Here is a 12,580-nt window from a genome sequence, read left to right on the forward strand (position 1 = left end):
TCAGAGAAGCTCAGGTCAAAAGTGCAGAAGCCAGAAAGTATTTCCATCCATGTTTCAGAAAGATCAACGTATCTGCATGAGCTATCATGTTTATGCATATTTTAGCCAATTTTCAAGGAGGTTTCATATTCAGGAATGGATAAAGATGATTCTAGTATTGCCCAAAGCAATATTTTTTCAAACTGCAGCTTGCAACCCATTAGTAGGTCATAAAAGCAATTTAGTGGGTCCCACCAGCATTTCAAAACAATGACATAGACTATAATAAACAGAAAATATTAGAGGGCATCCAGTAGCAAGAAGAAGTATTATTTGGGAAACTTCTACTTCAGGTGTGTTTGCAGGATCCCAGTGTAAAATGTCCCTTTTACTGTGAGTTATAGTCAGAAAAGCAGAAAAGCATTGGTCTGGGGGCTTGTGGGTTCCAGCTGGGTTTGGATAAAGATGGAGAGACAGGGGGCTTTGCATCTGAAGTCTGAGCCAGAGAAACTCTGCAGAATTAAATTGTTTCTAGCCCATCCTCCCCAAATCAGGATAACACAGTATAGGGACAAGAAGGGGATTGGATCAGTTATCTTGTGTCATTTGCCTTGGGTAGATCAATTCTAGTAGTTATAAAATCCTTTATTCAATTTCTGTCTTTAGCACCAGCTAGTGTGTTCTCTAACAGGCCAAGGGGTATTTGAAAATCACATTAAGACTGGTGTGTGTCTACCCGCCGCATTTTCTTTTGCTTTCGAAACTGCTGCAAGAAATTCATTGTTTTGGTGGATACAGAGGCTTGCATTGTCTTGCAGCTTATATATTTACTTAAGCTTTCCGGTAAATCCTATAAATGTTATCTACACTTGCCTTTGCCCTAATTACTCCTCATTTATTCATGAAATGAGAATCACTTGACATTAATGCTAGCCAATCATTTCAAACAATTGAAGTTTGAAATATCAGCTTAACGAAAACCAATTTAAGGTAACTCCACACCCAACTCATTTAGTGCACATTAGCTAACTTGTAAACTTCTCTAAAGGAAGTAAATGTTGGCTGGCTGATAACCACTACTCCTTCTTGCATTTTATAAAGAGCTATACAATATACGTGTGTTGATTTGTATGCGTTTGGCATGTGGCAGTTTCAGTTTTTGTTCAAACATGAACTCAAATTCCTCAAAAGATACTATATTATTCAAAAGTGGTGCTGCCCCAAAGAACTCTCTGTGATAATGGAAAAGTTCTACATCTCGATTGTCCATATGGTAGCAGCTAGCCTCACATCACTTGTATTTGAGATGTGGCCACTGTGACAAAGAAAATGAATTTTTAAATTTTTTATTTTGATTACTTTAACTAGAAATTTAAATAGCTCCATCTGTCAAGGGGCTAAGATAGTGGACAGCACAGTTCTAGGGTCTTTAATTTTCATGTTAATTCAAAACAAATGAAAATCTCTTTTTGGTCAACACCCTAAAATAAAATTACTCAGTGATGGCAGGCTAACTCTTTGTCCCATGTTGTCACTCTTTTCAAGTCCTTTCTCTTGTGTGCACCTCATAGTGCTGTTTTACACAAAGTAGATACTAAATAAATATTGGCCTTTATTGTTCTTATTATTGTTATTATTATACATTTACCACTTACCTTTGACCCTGAATTCCTCCTTAAAACTGAAGTTTATCAGAATGTTTTAAGGATCCCTTGCAATGAATTCAAATACAAGACATCATTACGGGCAGTGTTTTTTAAAAAACTGCAGATCGAAATATATCAGTCATTCATGAAGCAGTTTAGTGACATAGAAACATTGTCATATGAATTCTGTTTGAGTCACTAAGAATTACAACTGAAGTCTGCTTTACGAAATATTTCTAAAGTAACATATGGTCGGTGCCTGGTGGATAAATTGTTTTTAATTTACATGGGCAACACTTTTCACTCCTCTGGGCTTAAGTGTATTGATTTACTGAACAGGGATTGGATTAAACCAGTTATCACAGACAAAATGCCTACAGGATCCTAATGATGTCTCAACAGATGAAATCTGCTAAGTACAAGACAGTAAGGTAGAGAGGAAACTGTCAAAGTGCAGAATTTATGACCCATCTGAAGAAAACAACGTGCTCCACTCCAACCAATTTTATCCTTATGCATATTTGGATCCTGTGTTCCTAAGTGTTTTAGTTTTCCTAGATAAAGCAAAAATTTTGATTTTTATACATGTCAAAACTAAATCCATTGAAGAAAATAACGTGTCAAGTGGATTTTAAGATATGTGAATTATATTTTGGTAAAACTGGTAAGCAAACTAATGTGTGGGCCTAAGGGTCCTATTTTGCAATTTCTGGATGATTTGATCTTTAAGATTCTTTCTCGTGTTGCTACTCTGGCCTTTCTACCCTCTCTGCAGATGTCTTTCTTGAAAATTTTGGCAGAGTTTGTATCTGAAGTATGCTTCAAGGAGGGACTTTTCCAAAAGAAGATAGCTAATGCAGCAATGATTCTTTGCATTCAGGCCCATGCAATAGAAATTTAGATAATCTAGTCAACAAAGAAATAAGAAATATAAACCCAGTAAATGAAAAAACTAAAGTAAGAAGCCAATAAAAAATTTTTTCATATAAAACAGTAAGGTGAGGGAAAAAAATCCAGATGAACAAGTAGCATAAAGAAAAGAAGAAAAAAAGATAAAATACTCTAATTACTATGTACCCCTTCAGTGTTTTTTGAGGATTCACCTATTCCAAAAATCTTACTCTTTTTATGAAGACCAAAATGAATATGAATTTATATTTGTTTGGAAACAGATGGTATTCTACATATATTAAATCATGAATAATAGGTAATGTCAAACCAGAGCTTCAATAACCAATTTCTAAGAAGGTGAGGACAAAAATCAGCTAAGATGGGGCTTTTAACCCAATCCTGGAACACCTTTTACTTTAGACTTCATTTGAGCGCTCCAAACACATGTATGGCAATCACATCTGGAAAAGAATAAAACGGCACCTTTGGACTCTAATCAAAACCAGAAATGGGAGCACGGAACCAAAGCCAAATTTGGGCGTCAAAAGAGATTCTGCTTGCTGTCTGTTTCATTTCAGCTGGATGTTTTTCACTCCCTTTCATATCAGTGCTAGCCCAGCCAACATACCAAAAAACATTTTATTCACAGAACAGATGAAACTTAAGTCATTTCTTTAAATGATCAGAAAACATTTTTAAGTAGCAAGTAAAGCAGAGCTATGAATTCAAGTTCTGACCAGTACCTGTAGAGCTGTTCTTTTGTGGAGTATCACCGTGTTCATCTGATTGAAACCTAAGCTCAATTCTGTTAATTTTTTCAGTCCTTTTCCCAGCTATCCTTCATCTTTATGAGCATAAATGGACTATGTTATCTTTTGAAAAGTCTTGAGATAAAGTTGTCATTATTTGCCACAGTCTGTAAAGAGTTAAAAGAGAGAAAAAGAAGAAGGTATCTTAAAGTATAAAGATGGAGAACATCTTCAGTGTCAGAATCAGAAATTCTTAAATCTAGGGGTGCCTGGGTGGTTCAGTGGGTTAAGCTTCTGCCTTCAGCTCGGGTTGTGATCCCAGGATCCCGGGATCCAGCCCCGAATCGAGCTCTCTTCTCAGCAGGGAGCCTGCTTCCTCCTCTCTCTCTGCCTGCCTCTCTGCCTACTTGTGATCTGTCTGTCAAATAAGTAAATAAATCTTTAAAAAAAAAAAAAAAAAAAGAAACTCTTAAATCTAAATAATATGCTAGGATTAAAACTATTAGGAACAGCAAAAGATGGCCATATTTTCCGCGTAGGTCTTTAAGTTTTTCAACTCAATTATATATATAATGTTCAGTTAGATGCCTGGCATGCTTGTCCGTGTTAATGAACATACTGTGGACAAAAACATGATCATTATCTTTTTAACTCACTTAAAATTCATTTTGTATACAAGCAAACATTAAAAAAAAAAAAAAAAAAAAAAGAGATGAGAATGGACCATAGGGTCTTTAGAAGGCCAGAAAAAAGAAATATCCTAGGGACTTAACCTGAAAGGAATTCATGTGGTCCAGGCTCTGAAGGACAAGGAAGGACAAGGAAGCTGAGCGCAGGCAGGTAGAGAGGTATTTGCATAAAGATCCTGGGCCTGGAATTGAAACAGTTTCCGAACTCCCCATCTGATACTCTGTTTAAGTTTATATGCTGAACTTATAAAAATCATATCTTTAAACTTTTTTTTTTTTATTTATATGAGAGAGAGAGAGAGAGAAAGCATGGTGGTAGGGAGGGCAAAGAAGACAACAAGGAGACTCCATGCTGAGCTCAGAACCTGATTGCAGGTCTTGATCCCAGGACCCTGGGATCATGATCTGAGCAGAAGGCAGATGCTTAACCAATTGAGCCACCCTGACATCCCTGTATAAATCTCATTTTATTTATTGTTTCTCCTGATTCCAGTTTATATTTCCCACCTATTTCACCTGGTTCACAGGACTTTGTGATTCAGAACAATAAATCTCAAGAATGTTTACCATCTATGTTTCAAAGGAAGAAAAAGTGTTAAGAAGTGTAAATCCCTCTCCCTCCTAGAAATAGGCTTGTGTGTTTGCTGAGGCTGCCCTGGGTTCTAAGGATAGATCCAGGTGCTAGGTCCGGCCTCTGTCCCTGTTCCCCGCTGACCTTACAGAGGAAAGAAATGCCATGTGTCCCTGAATGCATGAAGTCATGGGGGTTGGAAGACACAACATTAATTTAAATATCATTGAAAAAGAAAAACGACTTCCAGCTAATGTACTGGTGTTGCATTAAGAGCAGACGTGTTGCCTACATGAATCCCTCATACAGCCCTAGTTTGTTCTTTTTCTTTTTGGTATGCTGGGGCCTCGGCTCCTATCCTTGCCTTCAGCCACAGCCCTTGGCTTGTGAAAGAGAGAATTCTCTTTTGCACATGACCGTGACAACAATGTCACAAAGCTCCAATTGCTTGCAAGCATCATCCTTTCTTAGGTCCCATAAAGGGATGCTTTTCAAACTTTAAGGAGCCCATGCAGTCAGATCTCTTTCAAATGAAGATTCTGATTTAGTAGGTCAGGCATGGAGCCCGAGAGTGTGCATTTCTAACAAGGGCCTCGGTGATGACCATGCTGCTGTGGGTGGACCAACCATGGGAGGAGTGAGACCATAAAGGAAGGGCTTTGCAAGAACATAGAGAATTGTGGGTTTTCCTCAAATAATGAATAAATGCTTCCCTAAAATCAGATTATATTCCACTGCTCAGCATAAATAACTGTTTCAATGACAGTCATGTCCTCAGATCAACAATAATGATAGGACATCATTGATTATAAGACATGTCGGTGGTGTAAAAATGTACGTATCAGAACAAATGAAATATAGTAACTGAAAGATCAATCACTGACTTGTACTAAGTGCCAGGCATATGTAGAGGCAGGTTAGCAGACAATTCCAGCCCAAACCTGCACAGGTCAGGTGGAACATATGTGGAAGGGAGACCCAACCCCATCTTTGAGGTGGCAGGTTGGCAGTAGGAAAAATGGCTTTGTTGGGGGAAAAAACATAATACATATTGTTCATAGACTTAGAACCTGGAAACTATTTTTCCCCCTTTCTGTATTTACTAGTTGGCCTAAATGAAGATCTGGAAGGGTATTTTTCAACAGGTGTCCTTATTTTTCCAGCAATGCTGACATACTGCAGAGGGCTACAAATAGCTCTAGACATAACAAATCATGGTCCTGGTCCTAGAAACTAGGACAAGCCAGGACTTAATTTCTTAAAAAATATACAGGAGTTTAAAATTTTCCTCCCTGGGATGAAAACTGGGCATGACAAAACATGCAATTAGTGACCAGAGTTACTGATGTTCTGCTTGAGGTGTTAATGAAGCAATTGCTTAGGGGCCTCCAGAAATATCCTGCTCTCTGCAGTGTTCCAACTTTTCCAAGGAAGCTGAATTTCTATTTTCCATTTGAGATCAACCTGTGAGTGATGGATTTTAAAATTTTAAAAACAAAGTACAATTGCATAACAAAATGAGAGATTAAAAAAAGCCTCATTGGCTTTGAACCTATGTGAATTTAAGAAAAACATAGTCACAGAGATAAAGGCAACCTATTTTTAAAACAAATTTTCTTTTCTAAATGTGTTAAGTATATAAATGTGTATGTATGTATAATGGTTATACATACATATGTATCACCTTGAGTAACTCTGTATTTAAGACTTTTAGGATAGCCTTATAAATATTACATCTTTAGTTACCTTAAATATATTTTGGTGAAAATCGATGACTATAATTTTATGAAAATTATCCTAATTCACCTTATCTTTCTAAGAATGTTTGCATAATTATTTCCATCCCTTAAATAACTGTCTGACGCATTAAACTTATAGCATATGTATTGGTAGTCAAACTGGTTTCTGAAAGGTAAGTCACGGGGCACCTGGGTACCTCAGTTGGTTAAGTGAAAGATTGGTTTCAGCTCAGGTTGCGATCTCCTGGCTGTGGGATTGAGTCCCACCTCAGGCTCTCTGCTCAGTGTGGAGTCTGCTTCAGATTCTCTCCCCCTCTTCCTCTCACCCATGTTGTCTCTCTCTCTCAAATAAATAAATAAAATCTTTAAATAAAATCTTTAAAAATAAAAAGAAAAGGTAAATCACTACAGAGCCAAAAACAAAAAAAGATTGGTTGCCATTTTTTTTTAAATAGGAAGAATGTCCAGATTTTAGTTAAAGTATGCTTTCAAAGAGTTCACAGGAGAACTTAAAATACGATTCTTATGGGTTGCCTTATGCATGTTCATTGAAAGCAAATGCTATAACCATATATGTTTTCTTAATAAAAGACTTTCTGGTAAGAGGCGTTGGCTACCTGTTTGACATCCCTAGGTAAGAATTACTCATTTCCTCTGACATCTTCCAATGCTCTTCTGAACTTCAAGTGACGTAATCTGTTGCTGCAGTAACTTCTCCAAGTGTCAAAAGACTACAAATCAAAGAAATTCAGCTCTGACTTTGATTTGCCATGACCTAGAGCTCATTCTCCATGCCTGCCAATGCTCGAGTTTTGAAAGCATCTATGTGAGGTTGCCAACCAGAGAGCCATTAAAATATATTAAGTAATCATTCATCTCCCTCAATATCCAAGCCGCACATATTTGCTTTATGCTGAGATCAAAAGGTATTCTAACTGGAGAAACTGCAAATTATTTCAGATAGCAGAGGGTTTGTTTTTTGTTTTGTTGTTGTTGTTGTTGTTGTTTACTAAATGTCCTATCTTTCCTTAACAAGTTAAGTGGGCAATAATTAGATATCTAAAAAACAGCAAATAATAGAAAAGCCAAATTGTATTTTAAAAAATTGAGGTATAATTGACACGCAGCATTATATTAGTTTCAGGTGTGAAACAATGATTCAATATTTGTATATACTGTGAAATGATCACAATAGATCTAGTTAACATTTGTCACCATATGTATTTACAGATATTTTTTTCCTGTGATGAGAACTCTTAAGACCCCACTCTCTTAGCAACTCTCAGATACGCAATATGGTATTGTTAACCATAGTCACCATGCTGTATATTACATCTCAATTCCTTTTTTATAACTCGAAGTTTGTACCCATTGACCCCCTCCATCCATTTCTGTAGAAGAGATGGCTAGAGTTGCAGTACTGTGACTATGAAGGGCAGACCAAGAGCATCAATCTTGGTCCTGACATTCTTAAACTACTGGGCCAGTCCTGGGTTACCTATCTCCATAATGTTCCATGTGGGGAGGAGGGAAGAAAACTATCCTGTTTAAGCTGCTTTATTTAGATTTTCTGTTATGTGCAGTGAAACTTCATTAACCAGTAAAATAGTCTATCCAAAGTCAAAGTCCATCTCAAATCCCAACTCCTTTATGATGTTCTCTTTCCAACTAATTTTTCATTTGGGTCAGAAATGATCTCTCCTTCCTTTGAATTCTTATATAACTCTTTTGATACTTAATTCTGATTTGCAAATATAACATTGCTTGGCCCTTCTTAGACCCTCAACTCATTTCTGAAACAGGATTGTAAACTATGTGAAGGCAGGAACAATGTCCTATGTTTACCATTGAGGTTGATAGTATGATGTGCTTAGAGATATTTGCTGACTGTGTTACAGATATTTGTTGATGTAAAACACATATTTAAAAAAAAAAAGATTATTTCCCCTACCAAGATTTTTTATGGTCTGAAAAATGGATAGGTGAATTAAATTACATTTATGTATGGTAACAAATGTGAAGGACAGAACATTCTAAGAGTTTTGAGAAAGCTCTTTTTGCTGTTGTGTATTTTTTTGAAAGACCATATACATGGGTATTTCATCATTTACATGCTAAGAATAAATAATGGCTGAACCTGCCTTCTGCTTCCCACAGCAGAGCATGCTAATTTATTTTACTCTATAGTTACATCAAATAAAGATGAAGTATCCTTTGGATACAGGTAGATTGAATATATCTTTCCTATGTTGTTCAGCCATAGGAATTTTATCAAAGCTAGGTTGAAAATATATTTGAGGGATATATGTGGGTGTTTTTATCTCCTGTCTTTTATTTTTATGAAGTCAGCCTCACAAGAGCTCTGTTGGCATGGAGTCTAGAACTTCATTCAATAGGATAATAAATGCTCAATTATTCCAGAGAGTCTGATGCTATATTTCTCAGATGCTATGACAATGCATCACTTTACAAACAAAGATGAATTATTTTCCTGTAAGTAACACTGGTAGATAGAGATAGAATAATGGAGCTATACAGGAGATCAAGAAATCATTAGAGTCAGTCACTAGCAGCTTGCCAAATGATGTTTAGAGCCCTTGGAAAATGGAGAGTCTACAACTTGCTTTCTAGCCATTGTTTGAAACTTGGCATCTAGAATTTCTAAGTCCAAGTGTTTTTTAATGCAAGGGCATTCCTGTTCTCCATGTTTGATGCGTTTTCCATCCTCATAGCTCCTAATACCTTCATACACATGGATTCTAATAAGGTAGATTAGGTTACAATAATGAATAGATCCACACATGTATATTGGTTCAAATACAATAAGTTTGTTTCTCATTTATGAAATAGTCTAAAGCTGGTGTTTCTTACAATGCAATGACTCCGTTCCACCTGGTGACTTGGATACCCAGGCTCATTTTTATATTGTGGTCCCATCATCTTCATCATGTGGGAAGGAGAGTAGTGGAGTAAGTCAGGGGTCACCACCCAAATCATTCAAAAGGAGAAAATATTTGGAAGAGAGTGCAAGTGGGAGGCCTGAATAGATTATGCCTGGAAACCACCTATATCACTTGCATTCTTTCACATGGCCACATCTATATGGGAGCCTTAGAAATAAAGTTGGGCATCTCCAGGATAAAATCAAAATGGATTTTGGTAAAAACTAAGTTTTTGTCACATGAATTTTGTTTTCTCATGTCATTGAGGAACCATTCATTAATTCAATAAATGTTGAAGAGTCCCTACCCTTTATTGCTTATAATCTAGTTGGGGAGAGATGTATTAATTACATAGTCACAACAAGATATGATTATAAACTGAGACAAGCACATGAAGGTAAACTACAGAGTTTTCTGAGAGTGTATAACAGGATATCTGACCTAGGGGTGGGGGACAATGACACGTTTTGAAGGGGACACCTGATCTGTCATCCGAAGAATAAATGAGCTTTAAGTATTTTTTCCTTTTATTTGTTCTGAAATAGCGTTCTCTCTTTTTTGGGAAGAGTTATTTCTGATTTGTAATAATGGAGAGGTGATATAGACAATGTTACTTATTGACAATAGGTACTTATTTGTATTTACTATTACATGGCTCTCATTGCACAATTTCATAATAGGTAACCAGTATGTATACATACCTGGTACCCTGCCTCATGTTTCAACCAACTGCCATTACCAAAGATCCAACAGATGAGTCTTAAACCCATTTGGAAAAAGAACTGGGGTCAGCTTACCTCAAGTGATGAACGTTACTAGAAAGATTCAGAAGAAAGTAAGGAAGTATTGGACAGTCTCATAATCAGTATAGCCATGTTTTATAGTAAATGGGAAAATCATTTAGAACACAGTACTCTAGTCTGTCTTCCCCATGACTCCTCTCTCATTTGTTTTCTGTCTCTCTTTCTACTTAGGCTCCCCCGCCAACTCCTTTCTCCCATCTTCCCCACAGCTTCTCCTAAACAGGGTTTCTGGCTGCCACTTTCTTTGTGCCTCTTGACTTTTAGGTTCTTGCAGCACCTGTGTCTGCCGATCCCTCTGCTAGCTCTGTCATTTGGGATGTTTCATCATCATTGTCCTCTCCTGGGGACAAAGAATTTGGAAACATTAGTCACTGTTCCCTGGCCAGTCCATAGGTGGCTACCTTAGGCTCGGGGACAACCTCACATGGAATCAGTTCTGTGTGGCCCTGGTGAAGCATGTCTGCGGCTCATAATACAGAGTATGAGGATTCATTTTCAGGTATGAACAAGATGGACCAGATTTACTCTCCCACCTGAAAAAAAATTTTTTTTAAGTAAGCACAATATATGAAATAACAATTTTTTGACACTAACCATCTGTGGGTAAAGGACAGTGAATCCTCATGGAGGCAAACCCTACAACTGACACATTTAACCCTCTGGAGAGAGTAAAACAGCTGAGGGAGAGTGGACCCCAGGCAGAGCCCAGTGGTCGCCCTCAGGTGGGGCCATGGAACTGGGAATCTACACTCAAGAGCTGATCATTTTATAGGCTTCATGCTTATCTACAAAGTGAATGAGATCATTATCAGAGGCACAAACAGAGGAAATACGATTTTTACCAGGAATCCAAGCAACATTACCAACCAAGCCCCACCAAAGGTGAGCTCCATTGCACACCTTTTCTCCTGTCTGCCCACTCTTCCCTCCCACTCCCACGAGTCCTCAGTCCATCATTTTACCTCACAGGTAACCTGTTTTATTTTCTAACTTTTCCCAGGTCTCCCTTCTCTAGTAGTGCCCTGATTAACATGGAGTTTTCTGCATATTTTAGGTCAACCACCCTCCACTCTTCATGTTTTGTTTTTTCAATCACATGTCATTATCTTACACTTTATTTAAACATTTTTAAATTTTTTATTTATGTCCTTTTTTTTTTTTAAATTTCCCTTAAGTGAGGAGCCCTTTCTGTTCTGTTCAACTGTTTCACTGGAACTTAAACAATGTGCATATAAAAAATGAAATATAATAAAATTGTGGGTGAAGGGAAGAAAAGAAGGAAGGTGCTTGCAATATGGCATAATAAGCCACTGGCAGTTTAAACTCCCTGGGTGTGTTTGAATTTTAAAATAAAAAGTTACATTTTAAAAATGAGGTTCTTATAGGAATTTGTGAGGGAGGTGAGGGACTGGTCCCATAGGCTCTCTGCTCAGAACCATAAAAAGAAGAGCCAATGACCAGTGATGGCCAATTTCTGTGAGAAGTTACCCCTTCCTAATAGTTCTCATTTTTCCAATATTTAAAGTCCCTCAGACTGAGGAAATAGGTGTCTTTAGTACATGAAAATTAGCTTGCATTTATTTTACTAATAAAATCATTGAAACAAAGAGAAGCTGAAATCCATTGGCAGAGATCCATGAAACACTGGAGATCTTGGGGCTTTACCAAAGTTGGAACAAGATGTAGGGGCAGGAAGAAAGGGAAACTTGGGGATTTCTAGTCTCAGGAATAAGAATTAAAGTTTAAAACCCTAAGTTTCTTCCATTCCTTCATATGAGAAGCAGACTTCAAGCCATAACTAGAAAGACTTTGATAAAATTCAGGATGTTTTTTAGTTCCCTACATTTATGTCTGGTTTGTTATTCATAAGGATTTTCAATAAAAGTTGCGTAATGGAAAGATTATGTTGGCTTGTCTTGATGGTGCAAGGAAGGAGGATCTGGAGAGTCTGCCTTACTCTACATGGAGTGTTAGGCATAGGGAAAGAGACAGAGGTGAAAACTTGAAGGACCCAAAGGGTAAACATACCTCCCAAGAGAAAAAGAGAGGTCAAGGAGAACCACTCTGGAGGCTGTTTGGACTGAACTTCGGGAGGACTCAAGAGAGACTACATGCTTGCAGTCATTCCCACCACTACCCTTAACCTAGAGTGGGGGAGAATGGGGCATCTAGTTTGATCACTGGTGACTCAGTTGTTGGCCTAAATGCAGATCCCCTGGCCTACACCAAACACAATAAATCACATCCTGGAGGCATGTGTAGGAATACAAATTTTCCATTGGGGAGATGTTGTTAGAAGGCTACAGGCTTAATTATAAGATAAATACGTTCCAGGGATCTAAGGTATAGCATAGTTGCTATGCTTAACAATATTGTGTATCTGAAAGTTGCTAAGAGAGTAAAGCTTCAATGTTTTCACCACACACATACACACACACACACACACACACACACAAGGTAGCTATGTGAGGTGATGGATGTGTTAACCAAGCTTACTGTGGTAATCATTTCATAATGCATATGTATATCAAATCATCACAGTGTATACCTTACCCTTACACAATGGTCTAT

Source organism: Mustela lutreola, chromosome 5 (assembly GCF_030435805.1).
Source record: "Mustela lutreola isolate mMusLut2 chromosome 5, mMusLut2.pri, whole genome shotgun sequence".
NCBI classification, from domain to species: domain Eukaryota; kingdom Metazoa; phylum Chordata; class Mammalia; order Carnivora; family Mustelidae; genus Mustela; species Mustela lutreola.